This window comes from Anomaloglossus baeobatrachus, chromosome 3 (genome assembly GCF_048569485.1).
Source record: "Anomaloglossus baeobatrachus isolate aAnoBae1 chromosome 3, aAnoBae1.hap1, whole genome shotgun sequence".
Taxonomy (NCBI): Eukaryota; Metazoa; Chordata; class Amphibia; order Anura; family Aromobatidae; genus Anomaloglossus; species Anomaloglossus baeobatrachus.
The window spans coordinates 470,637,760-470,658,817 of record NC_134355.1 but is presented as its reverse complement, the minus strand read 5'-3'; the positions used below and the strand labels follow the sequence as shown (position 1 = coordinate 470,658,817).

At 49.9% G+C, this 21,058-nt stretch overlaps 1 long non-coding RNA gene across 3 annotated transcripts in view; it reads left to right on the top strand.

Annotated features, from left to right (window-relative positions):
• The first annotated feature begins 3,917 nt into the window (after positions 1 to 3,917).
• The window catches only part of LOC142295444 (uncharacterized), a 53,730-nt gene continuing 36,589 nt past the window's right edge, over positions 3,918 to 21,058 (top strand). For 2 of the 3 annotated variants that reach the window (XR_012751459.1, XR_012751461.1), the window contains exon 1: positions 3,921 to 3,985. This is a non-coding gene — a long non-coding RNA (uncharacterized LOC142295444). Of the gene's footprint in view, positions 3,986 to 21,058 lie in introns of all 3 variants that reach the window. The other variant, XR_012751460.1, reaches the window with a different exon arrangement.

Genomic DNA, 21,058 nt, shown 5'->3' with positions numbered 1-21,058 from the left:
CGAGCCTTGACATGACGCTTTGAAAGTAAAGGTACCTTACGGGCTCGTCTGGAATGGAGACCATTGCGGTGGAGTACGTTACTTATGGTATTGACTGAAACCAATGTCCCCACTGCCATGAGATCTTCCCGGAGCTCCTTCCTTGTTGTCCTTGGGTTAGCCTTGACTCTTCGGACAAGCCTGGCCTCGGCACGGGTGGAAACTTTCAAAGGCTGTCCAGGACGTGGAAGGCTAACAGTAGTTCCATAAGCCTTCCACTTCCGGATGATGCTCCCAACAGTGGAGACAGGTAGGCCCAACTCCTTGGAAAGGGTTTTGTACCCCTTGCCAGCCTTGTGACCCTCCACGATCTTGTCTCTGATGGCCTTGGAATGCTCCTTTGTCTTTCCCATGTTGACCAAGTATGAGTGCTGTTCACAAGTTTGGGGAGGGTCTTAATTAGTCAAAAAAGGCTGGAAAAAGAGATAATTAATCCAAACATGTGAAGCTTATTGTTCTTTGTGCCTGAAATACTTCTTAATACTTTGGGGGAACTAAACAGAATTCTGGTGGTTTGAGGGGTTGAATAATAAATGACCCTCTTAATAAACTTTTCACCATTTAAAAAAAAATAACAAATAAAGAAATAACATTCTTTTTTGCTGCAGTGCATTTCACACTTCCAGGCTGATCTACAGTCCAAATGTCACAATGCCAAGTTAGTTCCGAATGTGTAAACCTGCTAAATCTGCAGGGGGTTGAATACTACTTGTAGGCACTGTGGAACCTCGCTTAATGAGTAACCCACTTAACAAGAATTTCGCTTAACAAGCAAAGCTTTCTGTAAATTTGTAACTCGATTTGTGAGAAAGCTTTGCTGTATGAGCAAAATCCTCACCGCACACACTTCCGGTTCCATACATCCACCACGCTCTAACCCGCTCTTGCAGTCCACACAAACACACACATGCATCCGTTCCACCGCCAACCTCCTGGGTCTTGTAGTTCGCCGGTGCATCGCGACGAGGAAGGAATCCTCATGGCGAACTACAAGACCTAGGAGGCCGGCGATGGAACGGAAGGTAAGGTGAGCATAATATGTGTACCTTCTGTTCCATCGCTGGCCTCCTGGGTCCTGTAGTTTGCCGCTCCAGGCTGTGTATTGGTAACCATCGGCGGCGAGGCAGGAACTTCCGCTGCCAGACGCTACTCAAAGGCAGCACGCTGACCAATCAGAGGCTCCTGCCTTTGATGTCAGTGCTCTGGGTGCGGAAGTTCCTCCCTCGTCGTCATGGTTACCCGATACACAGCCCGTGCTAGAGAACAGCAAGTCCCAGCAGGGCGGCGATGGAACGTAAGGTAAGGTGAGCATATAATATGTGCGTGTGTGTTTGTGCGTGTTTGTGTGTGTTTGTGCGTGTTTGTGTGAGTTTGTGTGTTTGTGCATGTGTGGAATGGCACAATAGGGGATCAGGATGGGACATTTAACAAGTTGTGGAACGAATTGTCTGCATTGCAATGATTTCCCATGTGAAATCTTGCTTTGCTGAACGAGTAACTTGGTTAACAAGCACACTTCCAGAACAAATAAATATATATATATATATATATATATATATATATATATATATATATATGCAGTGTTGTAATAAAGTGTTTGCCTCTTCCAGGTTTCTTATTCTTTTGCATGTTGGTCACACTTTAATGTTTCAGATTACCAAACAAATTTAATATTGGACAAAGATAACACAATTAAACACAAAATGCATTTTATAAATGAAGGTCTTTATTATTATTAAGGGAAACAAATCCAAACTTACAGGGTGCTGTTTGAAAAAGTGATTCCCCCCCTGCCCTTAAAACATAAGAGTTTATCACATCTATTAGAAGCTGATTTCAATTTCCCTAGCCACACCCAGTCTTCATTACTGCCACACCTGTTCTTAATCAAGAAATCACTTAAATAGGACATGCCTAACAAAGCAAAGTAGACTAAAAGGCCTTCAAAAGCTAGACATCATGATGAGATTCAAATTAATTCAGGAACAAATGAGAAATTGCCCTGGGGCAGTGGCAATTAGGGTAATATAAGGAGTTAATGACAGCTTACAGCTACTACAAAGCCCTAAATTAGTAATGGGAGGCGTCTATGAGACCCCCATTACTAATACTGTAAGTGAAAAGAAAAACACAGACAACAAAATAATTATTTTATTTAACATAAAATACAAAAAAAGCACCCTCTGTTGCCAATTTATTAACCCCAAATACTCAGTTCTGACGTAATGTACATGAGGTCCCATGATGATCTTGGCTCTGCTATATACTGAAGTCACAGCACAAGGGCACAGAACATGACCACATGCTGTGGCTTCAGACACAAATTGACTGAGCCAAAGCTGTGAATGGTGACATCACTTAGTTTATCTGCAGTCACAGCTTGAGGCTCCCACAGCACCTCATCTGTGACTGCAGGTAATCTGACCTCAGGTGAACTCATTGAACTCAGTGACCTCACCTCAGGCAAACTCATTCAGTTCTATGAGACCTGCATCTCCTGGTAGAAAACCATTTTTTTTTGCCAGGAGATACAGATTTTGGCAAATAAACACACAAAAACAGTTTTGATGCCGTTTCGTTTCAGCACAAAATTTGCATCTTCTCGCAGAAAACCAAACTGAAATGACGGCAAAATAGTTTTTGTGCATTTTTTTGCCAAGAGATACAGATGTGGTGTTGAAATTTATTCACCAAATCCTGTATCAAATCTGCATCTCCTAGCAAAAAACCCCACATCATTATAACATAAAACCGGATTGCGTTGTGATCCTTTTTTTTTGCCAGAAGATGCAAATTTGGTGCAGGAATATGGTGTAAAAATTTCAGCATCAAATCTGCATCTCTTGGCAAAAAAATGCACATGAACAGTTTTGACGCTGCTTCAGTGCGATTTTCTGCCAGGAGATGTAAATTTAGAGCAGAAATTTGGTCCAGACATTTCAGCACCAAATTTGCATCTCCTGGCAGAAATTTACATCAAAATGGTATCAAAACCGTTTTGTGTATTTTTTTTTGCCCCAAGATGCAGATTTTTTATGTGTTTTTTTCTACTAGAAAATATTGGGAACCTGGAACCAGGGGGGTTGGGTCCTGCACCCTGGGGGACAGGATGTAGTTCCCTGTAGCATCCTGTTATAGTCAGGGGCGCTATACATGTGCAATGTGGCGTTCCAGCGTCTTGTCATGTAACACACCAATCAGTGACTTGCTACTTGCAAGCGCTGCTGAAGCACTGCCAGACAAGTGACAGCTGGAACTGACTTATGAGAATGGACGCACACACGACGTACCTTCACAGGTAGCTCAGGCAAATTGGATTTGGTTTTCAGAAACCACTGAACCACTAAATTGAGCACATGGCCCAGGAATAGGTCATGTGCAAGCTTAACAAGCTTCAGAACCACCACTGGGTTACAGGCTTGTTATCATACACGACCATGGTTGGATGTTGGTTTGGATAGCAAGAGCCACAGATTTGTCTGGTCTATTAGACCTTTCAACAACTCTACTGCAGTATGTGGTTTATCATCTAAAGATAATGATTCAAGCAGAGCCTGTTCCTGCTTCAGTGAGGTAGTGCTGCAGTCGTGGTAGGACAGGGCCACCGTGGGTGACGGGGAATCACCCGGTAGGCCCCGGATACTTATTGGACTCCATGCTTCACATAGGGCCCCAGGCTGGTAATCGCAGGCTGGGCTAGAGCAGGGGGCCCCTGGCGGCTCCACCAGCGGCAGTGCTGAGGCCGCGGGGCTGCATGTTTCCATGTCGGCCAGGGCTGCACTGCACTTTCAAATTGTTCGTGTGCTGCCTTGGCAGTGTCACAGTTAACAAACGCGGCCGCGTCTGCTAACTGTGACATCACGCAGTGTGCTCTGCATTGCTGCTTCCTGCCAGAGAGGATCTGCAATGGAGCCTGCGGGACAGACTGGAGACAAGCCGGGGGAAGGTAACAGCACCCCAATGTGTGTGTATGCTTGTGTATACGCTGTTTGTATGACTTTTATTGTATAAAAGAGTATAATCTATGTGTGCTTGTGTATGAATGTCTGTTTGTACATTAGTGCATATGTTTGTCTGCAATCTTCTACATGTCTATGCATGTATGTGCCTGTGTGTCTATGTGTCTATGTATTTGTGCTTGTCTATGAGTGGGCCTGACTGCACTCTGTGTGCATATATGACATGTATGTGTCTGTGTATTAGTGCTTGTCTATGAGTGGCCCTAACTACGCTCTGTGTGCATGTACGACATGTATGTGCCTGTGTGTCTGTGTATTAGTGCTTGTTTATGAGTGGGTCTGACTGCGCTCTGTGTGCATGTATGACATGTATGTGCCTGTGTGTTAGTGCTTGTCTATGAGGGGGCCTTACTACGCTCTGTGTGCATGTACGACATGTATGTGCCTATGTGTCTGTGTATTAGTGCTTGTTCATGAGTGGGTCTGACTGCGCTCTGTGTGCATATATGACATGTATTTGCTTGTGTGTTTATGTATTAGTGCTTGTCTATGAGTGCGCTTGACTGCGCTCTGTGTGCATGTATGTGCCTGTGTGTCTATGTATTAGTGCTGGTCTATGAATGGGCCTGACTGCGTTCTGTGTGCATGTATGACATGTATGTGCCTGTGTGTCTATGTATTTGTGCTTGTCTATGAGTAGGCCTCACTGCACTCTGTGTGCATATATGGCATGTATGTGCCTGTCTGTCTATGTATTTGTGCTTGTCTATGAGTGGCCCTGACTATGCTCTGTGTGCATGTACAACAAAAAATAAAAACGTGATGAACAGCTGAAAATACCTAAACCATAATAAAAGGTGTGCTTCATGCTGGTAAGTGACCAAGTGGAGGAAAAGAAAAAAGCGCCTGCATATGTATATGTAAAGCACACCACTAATAAATGATAATGAAAAAAACGTTATTAAACACCACACATGCTACAAGTACACAAATAAAACCATTTAAAACCACAAGGTATGAAACCCCAAAAAGACCATCAGTCACCCAGCCACAAACAAACAATACAATAAGGTAAAGAGTTGCACACTAGTCACAATGTATGGGGGAAATAATGAAAAGCAGAACTGCTATGGGAATACTAGAATGCAAAAATATAATTAACTATCTGAAAGAATGAAAAAACTTGGAAATGGAATATGCATAACTGCAATGAATAATAGGAATACAAGAGATGTTTAGCCATTGTATTGATCAATGCAAAAGAGCCCCAAACCACGCCAAGGTAATCTCTATTTTTGGAGTCCCTAACTTATGTGTAACCTCACCTGCAGTTAAAAAAACTTGCTCTGTATGGGAAGCAAAGGACCAAGCTATATATGTGAAATGAAATACATGGCTATGGGTGGGGCAGGTTTCTCAGACAGAAAGTGCATACTAATTAAAGAATGGACGTCTGGAACTCCAATGGTTTGAACAAGGTGCAAAACTCAAAAACAGATAACTATACAATGAGGTAAAGAGCAGGGGCGTAACTAGTGCGGTCGCAGAGGTCGCGACTGTGACCGGGCTCGGCAGCTTAGGGGCCCACTCTGCAGATCAGCAAGCAGCTCCTTTCTGTGAGAGGAGCTGCGCTGATCTGGCGCAGACCACGTGGCCGCTGTATGACCCGGTGCCGCTGCTGCTGACACCGGGCCCCCCTGCCTGTTGTCAGCGGCATTGGGCCCCCCTCCCCAGTCATCACGCACAGCAACCCTAAAGAAGCGTGGAGCGGCCCGTGCAGCTCTATGCTTCTTCATTCTCCCTCTGTGCCTCTGTGGTGACGTCACTCCTGTGCGTCCGCTGTGCTCAGACTCAGAGCACAGAGTGCAGGGCGGGAGGACGCCGACCCCAGTTGCAGGGGAATGGAGGAGAGATGATGGAGCAGCGGGGGAACGATGACATGTGAGGACAGCAGCGGGGGAATGAGGAAAGAGGTAAAAACTTGTTTGTTTTTTTTTTAAAAAATCAGTGCATACCCGGGGGTCGGGGAAAGAAAGCATGGGGGGCTGCCAGCAGTATACATGGAGCATGGGGGGCTGCCAGCAGTATACATGGAACATGGGGGGCTGCCAGCAGTATACATGGAACATGGGGGGTTGCCGGCATTATACATGGAACATGAGGGGCTGCCAGCAGTATACATGGAGCATGGGGGGGCTGCCAGTAGTATATATGGAGCATGGGGGGGCTGCCAGCAGTATACATTGAGCATGGAGGGCTGCCAGCAGTATACATGCAGCATGGGGGGCTGCCAGCAGTATACATGCAGCATGGGGGGCTGCCAGCAGTATACATGGAGCATGGGGGGCTGCCAGTGTGACGCCCTGGACTAGCCAGGTAGTCACATACATACCAACATACACCCCCCCACCCTAGACAGTTACAACAGTCAATCAAAAACCCTTGTTGCCTCCCTCCAAGGTCTGATGTCCACACCAGGTGGGGCGGAGCCAGGCGGTTGGCCCCACCCACCGAGGAGTTCACAGGCCTGGAGGCGGGAAAAGTGTCAGATCAGTTTTGGTGGTGGAAGTGAGAGGAGTAAACACTTCAGGTGTCTGGGTAGGAGCCCAGGCACTGACAGCAAGGTTGGCAGACGGTGGTGGCCGTCTGCAGGAGTTGGTGGAACTCTGCGAAGTCGTAAGGACCGGGGTTGGGCGTTGGCCCGCCAGTACTGAACCGAGGAGCGGAGTGAAGCTAAGCACACAGGCAGGGCCATCGGACCCCGACCAGGCTTGGAGCCGCCGTCAATAGTCAAATCCGAGTGTGACAGGAACCCCAGGGGTTCCCCAACAACCAAGTCCCGACAGAAGGCAACAGTCCACACCGTGAGGATATACAGCCACCGCCACAGGCTAGAGATCCAAGGGCCAGCGCCTGCGGGCAAAACGGGCTCCTACGGCACCTATACGCCAGGGAGCGGACTACCGGTGGGCAACTACAGGAGTCAGAACATTCTAAAAGGTGCAGGGAAAGACAGCCACCATCAGCCGTCCGGGGAGAGCACAACAACAACACTGCAGCCGGCTGCGGGACCCATCCATCCGGCCCTTTTGGTTTACCAGAGACTCTGTCAGTGATTGTCTGAGTGAGTACACCAGTGCCGTCCGGCACCGCGCCGTGTAGTCCCTGCACCCCAGCCATCCAGCCTCCCCGTTACATCACCGGGCCCCGGGATCACCAACCACCTACCCACGGAGGGGACAACATCCTAGCTGCTCCCTACCATCTCTCCCAGGATCCCCGTTACCAGCAGCGGTGGTGCCATCATCACCACGTCCTGTGGGTGGCGTCACAAACAATCTCCCTAACCAAACCATCCCTTTTCACTCACGGGTGAGGAGTGCTGCTCGAGTCCCTGGGTCTGGCCCACCGCTCGAGCCACCGAGCAGCAGCAGCAGAAGCCCCGGACCCGAGCGTGGCGAGCGCGTCCCCCTCCGCCCGCGACACCAGCAGTATACATTGAGCATGGGGGGCTGCCAGCAGTATACATGGAACATGGGGGGCTGCCAGCAGTATACATGCAGCATGGGGGTCTGCCAGCAGTATACATGGAGCATGGGGGGGCTGTCAGCAGTATACATGGAGCATGGGGGGGCTGCCAGCAGTATACATGGAGCATGGGGAGGCTGCCAGCATTATACATGGAGCATGGGGGGCTGCCAGCATTATACATGGAGCATGGGGGGGGCTGCCAGCATTATGCATGGAGCATGGGGGGCTGCCAGCAGTATACATGGAGCATGGGGGGCTGCCAGCAGTATACATGGAGCATGGGGGGCTGCCAGCATTATACATGGAGCATGGGGGGCTGCCAGCATTATACATGGAGCAAGGGGGGCTGCCAACATTATACATGGAGCATGGGGGGCTGCCAGCAGTATACATGGAGCATGGGGGGGCTGCCAGCATTATACATGGAGCATGGGGGGCTGCCAGCATTATACATGGAGCATGGGGGGCTGCCAGCAGTATACATGGAGCATGGGGGGCTGCCAGCAGTATACATGGAGCATGGGGGGCTGGCAGCAGTATACATGGAACATGGGGGGCTGCCAGCAGTATACATGGAGCATGGGGGGGCTGCCAGCAGTATACATGGAGCATGGGGGGCTGCCAGCAGTATACATGGAGCATGGGGGGCTGACAGCAGTATACATGGAACATGGGGGGCTGCCAGCAGTATACATGGAGCATGGGGGGGCTGCCAGCAGTATACATGGAGCATGGGGGGCTGCCAGCAGTATACATGGAGCATGGGGGAGGGGCTGCCAGCAGTATACATGGAGCATGGAGGGCTGCCAGCAGTATACATGGAACATGGGGGTCTGCCAGCAGTATACATGGAACATGCGGGGCTGCCAGCAGTATACATGGAGCATGGGGGGGCTGCCAGCAGTATACATGGAGCATGGGGGGCTGCCAGCAGTATACATGGAGCATGGGGGAGGGGCTGCCAGCAGTATACATGGAGCATGGAGGGCTGCCAGCAGTATACATGGAGCATGGGGGGCTGCCAACAGTATACATGGAGCATGGGGGGCTGACAGTGTGACGCCCTGGGCAAGCCAGGGGTCACAGGTCATAACACCACCACACCCTACACCCCAGTTAGGAACACCAAAGCTACCAAAATCCTTGTTGCCTTCCTCCAGGGGCTGATGTTCACACCAAGGGGTGGGCCAGGCAGTTGGCTCCGCCCACCGAGGAGTTCACAGCCCTGGAGGCGGGAGAACCAGGCAGTGCAGTTTAGGGAAGTGAAGTAGAAGGAAGTGGTAGTGGAGCTTGAGAAAAGGAGTAAAAGTGACAGTAAGAGAGCCTGAAGTTGGTCCGGGTGTGTGCCCCGGACAGTGACAGCAAGGTCAGCAGACGGCGGTGATAGTCTGCAGGGGGACTGCTCGGAGGTTGCTGGAAGGACCGCGGACGGGTGGTGGCCCGGCGGTCTGGAGCAGTATACGAAGAACAGTCAGCACCAGGGCAGGGGCCTTTCGGATCCCGGCAAGGCTAGGAGTCGCCATAATTTGCCAAATCCGTCAGTGAAGTGGACGTCTGTCTCCTAACAACCAAGTCCCGATTGAAGGCAACAGTCCAACCGTAACGGAGAGACACCGCCACCGCCAGGGCACCAGTTTCTCAGAGCCAGCGCCTGCGGGCAAAGTAGGGCTCCTCCGGCCCATATCCAAGCCGGGGAGCGGGTTACCGGTGGGAACCCATCGCAATCATTATCAACTTAGGTGCAGGACAGAGGGACCGTCACCGTCACCTACTGGGGAAAGCAAGTGCAGCCATCCGTGGGAACCGTCTTTCCAGCCGTGTGTTTTACCGAGAACTGTGTCATCGTCTCAGGCTGAGTGAGTACCACAGTGCCGCAAGGCACAGCGCTGCCCCCGCGTCCCTGCGCCCACCAAGCCCTGCATCTCCCACCTCATCACTGGGCCCCGGGATCACCAACCCCTACCCACGGAGGGGCAACACAACAATTGGCTGCTCCATACCATCCCTCCCGGGATCCCCATACAGAGCAGCGGTGGTGTCAACAAATCACCACAACCCTGGGTGGCGTCACGGACAATAAACAATCCCCACACCCGAAAACCCCCTTTCACTCACGGGCGAGGAGCGCCGCTCGAGTCCCCGGGATCCGGCCCATCGCTCGAGCCACCGAGCAGCGGCAGCAGCAGGCCGCAGCAGCCGGACCCGAGCAGTGGGAGAGCGCGGCGTCCCCTCCTCCGCCCGCGACAACAGCAGTATACATGGAACATGGGGGGCTGCCAGCAGTATACATGGAGCATGGGGGGCTGCCAGCAGTATACATGGAGCATGGGGGGCTGCCAGCAGTATACATGGAGCATGGGGGAGGGGCTGCCAGCAGTATACATGGAGCATGGGGGAGGGGCTGCCAGCAGTATACATGGAGCATGGGGGGCTTCCAGCAGTATACATGGAGCATGGGGGGCTGCCAGCAGTATACATGGAGCATGGGGGGCTGCCAGCAGTATACATGGACCATGGGGGGCTGCCAGCAGTATACATGGAGCATGGGGACTGCCAGCAGTATACATGGAGCATGGGGGGCTGCCAACATTATACATGGAGCATGGGGGGCTGCCAGCAGTATACATGGAGCATGAGGGGGCTGCCAGTATTATACATGGAGCACGAGGGCTGGCTGCATTATACATGGAGCATAGGGGGGGTTGCTTGTATTTTACATGGAGTGTGGGGGCTTGCATTATACATGAATGCCTGGGGGGCGGGCTGCATTATACATGGAGCATGGGGGCTGGCTGCATTATACAAGGGGGGCTGGCTGCATCATACATGGAGGCCTAGGGTGAATTATAATATATAGAGGACTATGGGGCGCAGTATAATATATGGAGGACTATGGGGCGCAGTAAATATATGGAGTACTATGGGGTGAATTATAATACATGGAGAACTATGGGAAATGCATTATAAAACATGCAGGACTTTGGAGCTGCATTTTAATATATGAAGGGTTATGTGGGACCCTTTATACTATATGGAAGGCTATGTGGGGGCCATTAGAGTATTTGGGAAAACTATATACAAGGCGGGGGTCAAAGATACAAGCAGAGGATGGGAACATTTTGTGCTGAAGGAAAAGGGCTATTTCCCTCAGCACTCAGCTTTTCCATGCTGTGTTATACATTTCTCAGCACCCAGATTTCCCATGCTCTGATATGGGAAAGCTGGGTGCTGAGGGAAAGATGTATAGCAGAGCATGGGGAAGCTGAGTGCCGAGGACAAGATGGATATCAGAACATAGGGAAGCTAGGTGCTGAGGGAAAGAGTCAAGTGTAAGCGTCATTATCCTATACCCCAAGTGTCGGTGTACATAGAGGGGGGCCCAGGTCCGAACTTTGCACTGGGGCCCATCCAACTCGAGTTACGCCACTGGTAAAGAGTTATGTGGGCGTCACACGGTACGATCTATCGTGCAATCACATGGGCGATTGTACCCGCCCCCATCGTTTGTGCGTCACGGGCAAATCGCTGCCCGTGTCGCACAAAGTCGTTAAACCGCCGTCACACATACTTACCTGCTGAGCAACCTCGCTGTGGGCGGCGAACATCGTCTTCCTGAAGGGGGAGGGACGTTCGGCGTCACAGCGACGTCACACAGCCGCCAGCCAATAGAAGCGGAGGGGCGGAGATGAGCGGGACGTAAAAATCCCGCCCACCTAATTCCTTCCACATAGCGGGACGCAGGTAAGCTGTGTTCATCATTCCCGGGGTGTCACACAGAGCGATGTGTGCTGCCCTTGGTACAATGAACAACCTGTGCAAAGAAAATTAAACGATTTTTTAAAAATAAGCAACGTGTACACGTTCAGCGTCGCTCGGAGGTGTCACAAGAAACGACGTCCCAAACGATGCCGGATGTGCGTCATGAAAACCGTGACCCCGACGACATATCGCACAATAGATCGTCTCATGTGACGCCCGCATTACACACTAGTCACAATGTATGGGAAAATAATGAAAAGCAGAACTGCTATGGGAATACACATATAAAAAATACAATGAACTATCTGAAAAATTAAAAAATGAAAAAACCATTCCAACAGACCGTCACCCAGCCACAAAACAAACAATGTGAAAAACTGGAACCACAGAAGTCAATAATGCTGCACAATAAACAATGCAAATATAAAGGCATCAATAGTATGTAAGGCATGTACAATCAAATAATCATGACTACAAAATCAGGTCTGTTACACCCAAAATCCACATGACATGGAATATTAACTAACTGTCAGAGTTCTGGGATTTCCAGTTTTCTTCTGAAGGATCTTGCCCTTTGTTAACATGGAGTTTTCTGTTCTGTTGCCCTACTTCCTGTTCACCTGTTTAAAAGCCCGCCCCTAAGCTTAGTCTAGTTGCCTGAGTATACTGCTGCCTGAGTATACTGCTGCCTGAGTATACTGCTGCCTGAGTATACTGCTGCCTGAGTATACTGCTGCCTGAGTATACTGCTGCCTGAGTATACTGCTGCCTGAGTATACTGCTGCCTGAGTATACTGCTGCCTGAGTATACTGCTGCCTGAGTATACTGCTGCCTGAGTATACTGCTGCCTGAGTATACTGCTTCCTGAGTATACTGCTTCCTGTGTACTCCTGCCCGGCTGCTCTCAGCTCCTGATTGCTGTTTGGATCCTGTTGAAACACCCGACACCAGCTCTGGACTTCACCTGTCTCATCAAGCTGTGCTCGGACTCTGTCTGCCGTCTCTGGTCGGCACTTCTGCCCGGTCCCTTCCAGTTCATATCCACCCTAGGACTCACATCACGTACGGACATTTTTGGACTATACCTGTTGCCCCTTTGTGTCCCGGCTGCTGCGCATTTAGGCCTTCTGGTGTGATTGCCAGACAGCCCCTGTATAGGGGTTCGCTCCTGGTTGTCTCTCTGGGGGAGTCCGGTGCGCGGTCCCGGGAATTCCCCTTTGCCCCGAACCCGGCAGGTATTTAGTGTGTTTATGTTCTACTGTGTATATTCTGTTCTGTGTACATATTGTGGTTACATATCATAAAACGTCTTTGCACCAAGAACCCGTCTCTGGTTGTCATTGCCCTAACGCAATCGAAATCCTCAGTACAATAGTATTACATTATACTCAGGCCCCTAAGAGGATTTTACTGGGGCAATGACGGAGACACGAGTAGATCAGCTTTTCTCCATGATTAACTCCTTGCAGCAGGAGATGGAGGCGGTGCAAACTAAGCTTAGAGATGTGGAGGTACAGCTGGGCCATGATTACCAGGTACTGGGTCCGGCTATTCAGGATTTGCAAGCCAGAATGAAGGCTCAGGAAGCCACCCCCGCTACATCCGTATCAGCTCCCGGTATGCCTAGGTTACCTCCATTTCGTTTCAGTGGTGATCGAAGTCAGTTCCGTGGGTTTGTTAACCAGTGTATACTGTTTTTTGATGTACATGCTGATTATTACCGGTCTGACCGGTCAGAAGTGTTATGTATAATCATGTTGTTAACCTCACGAGCACTGGCTTGAGCTAATCCTATGATAGAGAATCGTGATATCCGTTTAAATAACCTGGATGACTTTTTAACAGCAATGGTGCAAATGTTTGATCCTAATCGCCGTGCTACCGCTGAATCGGCTCTGCTTTCCTTACGTCAGGGAAAGCGGTCTGTCGTCGAATACGCCACTGAGTTCAAAAGGTTAGTGGTAGACACCGACTGGGGAAATAATGCGCTGTTATCAGTGTTCAGAAAGGGTTTGTCCGGTACCATCAAGGACGAGTTAGCTCGTGCCGAATCTCCACTGGATTTTGAACTGTTTCTCCAACACTGTGCGTATCGATACTCGCTTGATGGAACACAGACAGGAAAAATGGGCAGCTGTAAACCGGGTAACCAACTTTTCATTTCCTTCTCGAGAACCCGCTCACAAGATGCCACGGGAGGCCGAGGATGTTCCTATGCAAGTGGACTCTCTACAAAGGCGAGAGACCAATGAACGTCGTGAACATCGGCTCCGTGAGCGTTTGTTTCTATTGTGGTCAATCGGACCATTTTCTGATTGACTGCCCAAATCGCCCGAATAAGGTACTGGCTGCAATGGCAGAGTGTGACAACACGGACGCAGAGTCCGATATCTCTGAGGCAAGTTTACACCTGGATGCGGTATTTCCCTCGACATTGATGTCAACTTCACCTAAGGACCCAGAAGGGAAATACACCCATTGCTCGCTTCCCATTCAGATACGGTGGGAGGGACAGTAAATTCCTACATCTGCTGTGATGGACTCTGGGGCAGGGGGAAATTTCATGGACTCTTCTTTTGCCAGGAAACACGGTATCCAGAGTCAACAAAGAGATCCTCACCGGTTACCATGGAGACGGTAGACTGTTCTCCATTAGTTTCTGGACCAGTTGATCGGGAGACAGTACCCCTTGAATGTGTGATGAAACCAGGTCAGCAGGAGACCCTTGTTTTCATGTTGATTTCTTCCCCCCTTTTTCCGATAATTTTAGGAATTCCTTGGCTGCGGTCTACAAATCCAGTCATCGATTGGGAGACTAAAGAAATATCCTTCCCACCCCAGAGTGGTCCGACCATTAGTCCAACTGTACCGGTTCCAGTAACACCGAATGCGGAGGGCACTGTACAGGTACCTGTTCTACCCCCGGTTTATAATGACTTAGCTGATATATGCGACAAAAAAAAAGCAGATCGGCTTCCCCGCATAGACCGTATGATTGTCCCATAGACTTAGGCGGGCTTTGCACACTACGACATCGCAGGCCGATGCTGCGATGCAGAGTGCGATAGTGCCCGCCCCCGTCGCAGCAGCGATATGTGGTGATAGCTGGCGTAGCGAAAATTATCGCTACGCCAGCTTCACACACACACTCACCTGCTGTGCGACGTCCCTGTGGCCGGCGACCCGCCTCCTTGTTAAGGGGGCGGGTCGTGCGGCGTCACTGCGACGTCACACGGCAGGCGGCCAATCGGAGCAGAGGGGCGGAGATTAGCAGGATGTAAACATCCCGCCCATCTCCTTCCTTCCGCATATCCTACGGAAGCCGCAGTGACGCCGGTAGATGTTCCTCACTCCTGCGGCTTCACACACAGCGATGTGTGCTGCCGCAGGAGCGAGGAACAACATCGGACCATCGCGTCGGCGTAATTATGAATTACGCCGACGCTGCACCGATGATACGATTACGACGCTTTTGCGCTCGTTAATCGTATCATCCTGGCTTTACACACTGCGATGTCGCATGCGATGCCGGATGTGCGTCACTTTCAATTTGACCCCACCGACAAAGCACCTGCGATGTCGCAGTGTGCAAAGCCCGCCTTACTCCCAGGGGCAGAGATCCCGTTTGGTCATGTCTACCCGTTGGCGGCACCTGAGTTACAAGCACTAAAAGATCACATCGATGAAAACCTAGCCAAGGGATTTATTCGACCTTCTACCTCACCAGCAGGGGCACCCATCTTTTTCATGAAAAAGAAAGAGGGGACTCTGAGACCTTGTATCGACTACCGGGAACTAAATAAGAACCATCCGGAACCGGTATCCGTTACTGCTGATTCCCGAACTATTGGAGAGAGTACAACAGGCCAAAATATTTACTAAATTGGATCTCCGTGGTGCATATAATCTACTCCGCATACGTCCTGGGGACGAGTGGAAAACAGCGTTCAGATGTCGGTATGAACATTATGAGTATCTAGTGATTCCTTTCAGACTTTGTAACGCCCCTGCGGCTTTCCAACACCTAGTCAACGATATTAGGGATATAATGGACCAGTTCATGGTGATTTACCTGGATGATATCTTGATCTTTTCTGATTCCCTACAGGAACACCAGGAGCACGTCAAGACAGTACTTACCCGTCTGAGGGATAACCACCTGTATATTAAACTGGAGAAGTGCGAATTCCATTGCTCAAAGATACAATTTTTAGGATATGTCATCTCTCCTCAGGGACTGAACATGGAGTCTGGCAAGATACGGGCAATTCTAGACTGGCCGGAACCGGGAAACATCAAGGAGGTACAACGCTTTGTCGGTTTTGCTAACTTTTACAGACGCTTTATCCGCAACTTTTCAGAGATCGTCCGTCCTATCACTCTGTTAACCAAAAAGGGGCAGAAGTTTGTGTGGTCCGCCCAGGCCCAGGAAGCTTTCAATCGTCTCAAGGTTTGTTTTACCTCAGCGCCAATACTAATACACCCGAATCCCGCACTCCTCCCTTTTATTGTGGAAGTCGATGCTCCCGATTATGCATTAGGGGCTATCCTTTCACAAAGGACTGGGGACAAGAATCTCTTGCACCCGTGTGCTTTCTTTTCTCGCCGGTTGTCCCCTGCAGAAAAGAACTATGACATTGTGGACAAGGAATTGTTTGCGATTATTTCTGCTTTTAAGGAATGGAGACACCACTTACAGGGAGCAGCGCAACAAGTGATAATTCTCACAGACCATCGTAACCTAGAATTCCTTAAATCTGCCAGGTGCCTGTCTCCACGGCAAGCCCGTTGGAGCCTGTTCCTTAACCTGTTTAATTTTATCGTTACATACCATCCAGGGTCACGTAATGGGAAAGCCGATGCCTTGTCCCGAATCCACGCCATGGACTCCGTGACTGGAACCCCGTCTCAGACCGTTTTATCAGATGCCAATTTTGTTGGCGTAATCCGGGACCAGGACTTGTGGAAGGACATCAAGCTGGCCTATGATTGTGACGTATTTCTTGCTGCCCCCCCCGAATGATGTGACTCTTGTCCTTCGGAATGGTGTGTTTGGTTGAGAGCGACGTATTTATGTCCCGGAGGCTGTAAGACTTCGGGTCCTCAAGTTGGTCCATGACTCCATGTTGGCATGTTATAGGGGAGTACAGAAGACGCAGGAATTTGAGTTGTTTTTTTTTTTTTTCTGGTGGCCTACCTGTTTAAAGGATGTGAAAGACTGTCCACTCATATGTGGTTTGTGCCCGATGCAAGGTCCCTCGTGTGGCTCCTACGGGACTCCTTCAACCGTTGCCCGTACCATCTCGCCCTTGGGGATCCATTTCAATGGATTTTATTGTGGAGTTGCCCGTCTCGGGCAGTAACAATACCATTTTGGTGGTAGTGGATCATTTGACAAAGGCTGCTCACTTTATTCCATGTACCGGTCTTCCCTCAGCCGCAGAGACAGTGGATTTGGTTATCCAGAATATATTTCGGTTGCATGGGGTACCGGATGAGATCATCTCTGACTGGGGCGTGCAGTTCACTTCTAAGTTCTGGAAAGGGTTTTGTTCGGCACTCCATATTGATGTCTGTTTGTCTTCTGCATACCATCCCCCAGACAAATTGGCAAACCGAACGGACTAATCAAACCCTGGAGCAGTACCTGCGATGTTATGTCAGCCATCTGCAGGACGATTGGTTGCAGCTGCTTCCTTTGGCGGAGTTCTCGTATAATAACACTCAGAGCAGCTCCACTAAGGTAACGCCCTTTTTCGCTAACTTGGGTAACCATCCGAATATTTTGCCTAGGTCACCGGTGGCGGTTTTGGTGCCAGCGGTGGAGGACAGATTGATGGAGCTACAACGGAATCTGGAGGTTTTAAAGGACTCTTTGGCTTCGGCTCGAGCGTTACAAGAAGTCGGCAGACACTCACCGGAAACAGACACCTATGTATAAGGTAGGGGACTTGGTGTGGTTATCCACCAAGAATCTGAAACTAGGTGTTCCTTCGCAGAAGCTGGGGCAGAAATTCATTGGTCCGTTCAAGATCACCGGGATAGTGACCTCTGTGGACTGTCGGCTGAGGTTGCCGCACAATTTAAAGGTACACCCGGTCTTTCATGTTTCTCTGCTGAAACCAGTTTCCCCTAATACGTTTCAAGGTCATATCGTGCCTCCTCCGCCGGTGATGGTTGATGGCCAGGAGCAGTTCATGGTTGAGGACATTATTGACTCCCGGCTCCATCGGCTTCAGTATCTGGTATGTTGGCAGGGGTACTCCCCCCGATGACGATTTCTGGGAACCTGTGGGTAACATCCGAGCGGAGGAGGAGGAGGAGGAGGACGACTGTCAGAGTTCCGGGATTTCCAGTTTTCTTCTGAAGGATCTTGCCCTATTTGTTGTTAACAAGGAGTTTTCTGTTCTGTTGCCCTACGTCCTGTTCATCTGTTCAAAAGCCCGCCCCTAAGCTTAGTCTAGTTGCCTGAGTATACTGCTTCCTGTGTACTCCTGCCCTGCTGCTCTCATCTCCTGATTGCTGTTTGGATCCTGTTGAAACACCCGACACCAGCTCTGGACTTCACCTGTCTCATCAAGCTGTGCTCGGACTCTGTCTGCCGTTTCTGGTCGGCACTACTGCCCGGTCCCTTCCGTTTCATATCCACCCTAGGACTCGCATCACATACGGACATTTTTGGACTATACCTGTTGCCCTTTTGTGTCCTGGCTGCTGCGCATTTAGGCCTTCTGGTGTGATTGCCAGACAGCCCCTGTATAGGGGTTCGCTCCTGGTGGTCTCCCTGGGGGAGTCCGGTGCGCGGTCCCGGGAATTCCCCTTTGCTCCGAACCCGGCAGGTATTTAGTGTGTTTATGTTCTACTGTGTATATTCTGTTCTGTGTACATATTGTGGTTACATATTATAAAACGTCTTTGCACCAAGAACCCGTCTCTGGTTGTCATTGCCCTAACGCAATCGAAATCCTCAGTACATACAATAGTATTACACTAACATAACCAAGGGTCAAATAGAAGATGAAATGCCCCCTGATACCTCAAGGTGTATATGAAGACCAGCAAAATGAGAAGGTCCAGAGATAACAATGACAGGGGGTTATATATCTGCTGGAGCTTTTTTCTTTCCCTCCACTGTATGCATGTATGTGCTTACGTGTGTGCATGCTTGTGCCTGTGTGTTTACGTATGTGTTCGTTCTTGGGCATGTGTTTGCCTGTCTGCATGTCTACATGTGTCTGTGTGCTTGCATGTGCCCAGCTATGTTCTTGTGCATATCTGTATGTGTGCGTCCCTCTCTCTAGTGGTTATGTATGTGTGCAAGTCTGTGTATCTCTGTGAATATGTGCATGTGTCTGTCTAGGTGCACCTGTCAGCATGTGTGTATGTTTTTCTGCGAGTGTGCATGTCTATGTGTACGTGTGCCTGGGACGGAGGAACAGAGGGGCTAAGATGGGGAACATAGGGGTCTAAGATGGGAGACAATATTAAATAAATAAAGGGGGCCAGTATAGGAGACATTTATTAAATGCACGGGGCCAGGAAGGGAGACATTTATTAAATAAAGGTTTGGGGCATAATTACTATATAGCGCCAGAACAAGAACATAAATCATTGGTTTATGGTGGCAAATGGTGAATATAATTACTGTAGGAAAAAATTAGGGGACATTATTACTACTGTAATATAATTTACTTTTGAGGATACTGTCTTCTGTGATGCCCTGGCCTATCAGGTCATCACAGGGTATTGTGCAATCTGCCTTTCTCTGCAATATCCACCTCCTCCTTGGTTACGGGTCCCCAACTTGTGGTGTTGCCAAAACCAGATAATCAAAATCCTAGGAACACTCTGCACCACACCCATCAGACACACCAGTGGACGGCCTGAGTGGAATAGGGTTGTCCACTTGGCGAGGGTAAGGGGAGGTGAGGAGTGTCAGGAGGAGGCCAGTGTAGTGTTGGAGGTAAAGGAGGTCAGGAGCTGGGCTCCTTGGAAGTAACTAGGTGGCAGACTGTGGTTTGGGCCTAGTAGGAGCTGGACCCCCGGTCGCAGGGGATCGTAACAAGGGGCACGGAACTGTCGGAGGGCAGCCGGCGGCCTTGTACCATCACCGGGCTGGGACCAAGGCACGACTGGGTACGTGGACCCTAGGTCAGGGAGTAGCTTCAGGCAACCTGACATTTCACACGACGAGAACGGAGCCTTCAAGATCTGCTCTCCAACCGCTCCAAAATCGGGGTACTAGCACAATGAGGGGGAAAGGACTTTCCACAAAAAGGTCCAGAAAATCCCAAGTGTGAACCCTGAGAGAGAGAGCTCCCACAGTTAGCCACACTGGGGAGTGGGACCCGATTAATTTTACGCTACCGGAGCCAACTGAGAAGTAGACAAAGTGCAAGGGAAGAGGTCACAGATCATCAGGCAACACTATCGGGGATGGAACCCAAACTAGCTCCCCTCAGCGGCAGCGGTGTCCAGAACTTTGGTTTACCAAGTTGTCGGTGTCAGCTTTATAGACTGACTGAGTACGCACTTGACCCTTTCACTCCCGACGGAACTTCCCCAACTCAATCACCAAGTTCCAGGGCATCCCCCTAACCGTGGAGGGTCGTAACACCTGGCTGCCCCATCATCACCCTGGGTACTCCCCAACGGCAGCGGTGGTACTCCACGTTACCACACACCACGGGTGGCATCACAAACTTTAAATATACAATCCCCTGTAAATACCCCCTTCATTTGAGTGTCCGCAAGACCCCCGGATCCGGACGCCCCTTGAGCCACCATGAATCCGGATCCAAGCAGCCCGGCTTCTCAAATTCCTGGCGTCAGGAACAGGATACGAGCAGGACCCACTTACCTGGGTGACGTGCGCCTTGAAGACTCAAACCGCGAGTCAAAATTCCAGTTTCCTGCCATCTTTTTGCGCCAAAACGCCATCTTCTCCGCGAAAGCGCGTGAAGAAGAAGCCCCACCTTTCGTCCTGAGTGTGAGTCCGGAACCGGAAGTTCCCAGAGGGGCACAGCATCGAGAAGACTGCTGAGTGAAAACCAAGGGGGCGTGACGACATGTAGCAGCAGCGGAAGAGAAGCAGGGACTCCAGGACTCTGCCATAACGTTCCTGGACAGCGCAGAGGCAAGATGGCGGCTGCGTGAGACTAGTCACCGGAGCGTGCTGTTCCTGGGACCGCAACCTGGATCAAGGAGGAGACAGAGCAGCTTTGCAGGAGGATGCGGACGCAGTTCCTGTTCATACTGGATCACTGGAGGGAAAAGATGAGGAGCCTGGCGGTACGAGCTGTGAAGGTCTAGGCTATGAATCGTTTGTCCAGTATGATATTATATTATAATAAGATTAATCTGTATTTTCTATGTTTTATGTATTGTTTTTTACATATACCTGAATGAAATGTTGCAAGGATTGTAAACGTAAACCAACTATGCTTAGGGCTAAGTAATGAGTTTGCAGTCTCATAAATTAGTAAAGTGACATTCTTCAATGTCTTCTTCCAGTCTTGGAAAACCGGTTAGACTCATGATTAAGCAATATTCTTGAATAGACTTTCCTCTCTTCCCAGACACACCTGAATGCCTTAAAGGAATGTTGTTTTACAGGACTGTCCAAAAAGCTGTATAAAATGTTATGCTTTTGAATACACTGGCAGAAGGCATCCACTTCTCCCAAATAGAGACACGTTTCTCTGTGTGGTCATTTTCCTGATTCATATACATCTGCGCAGTTCTGATTTGAAATTCACCTCCGTGACCC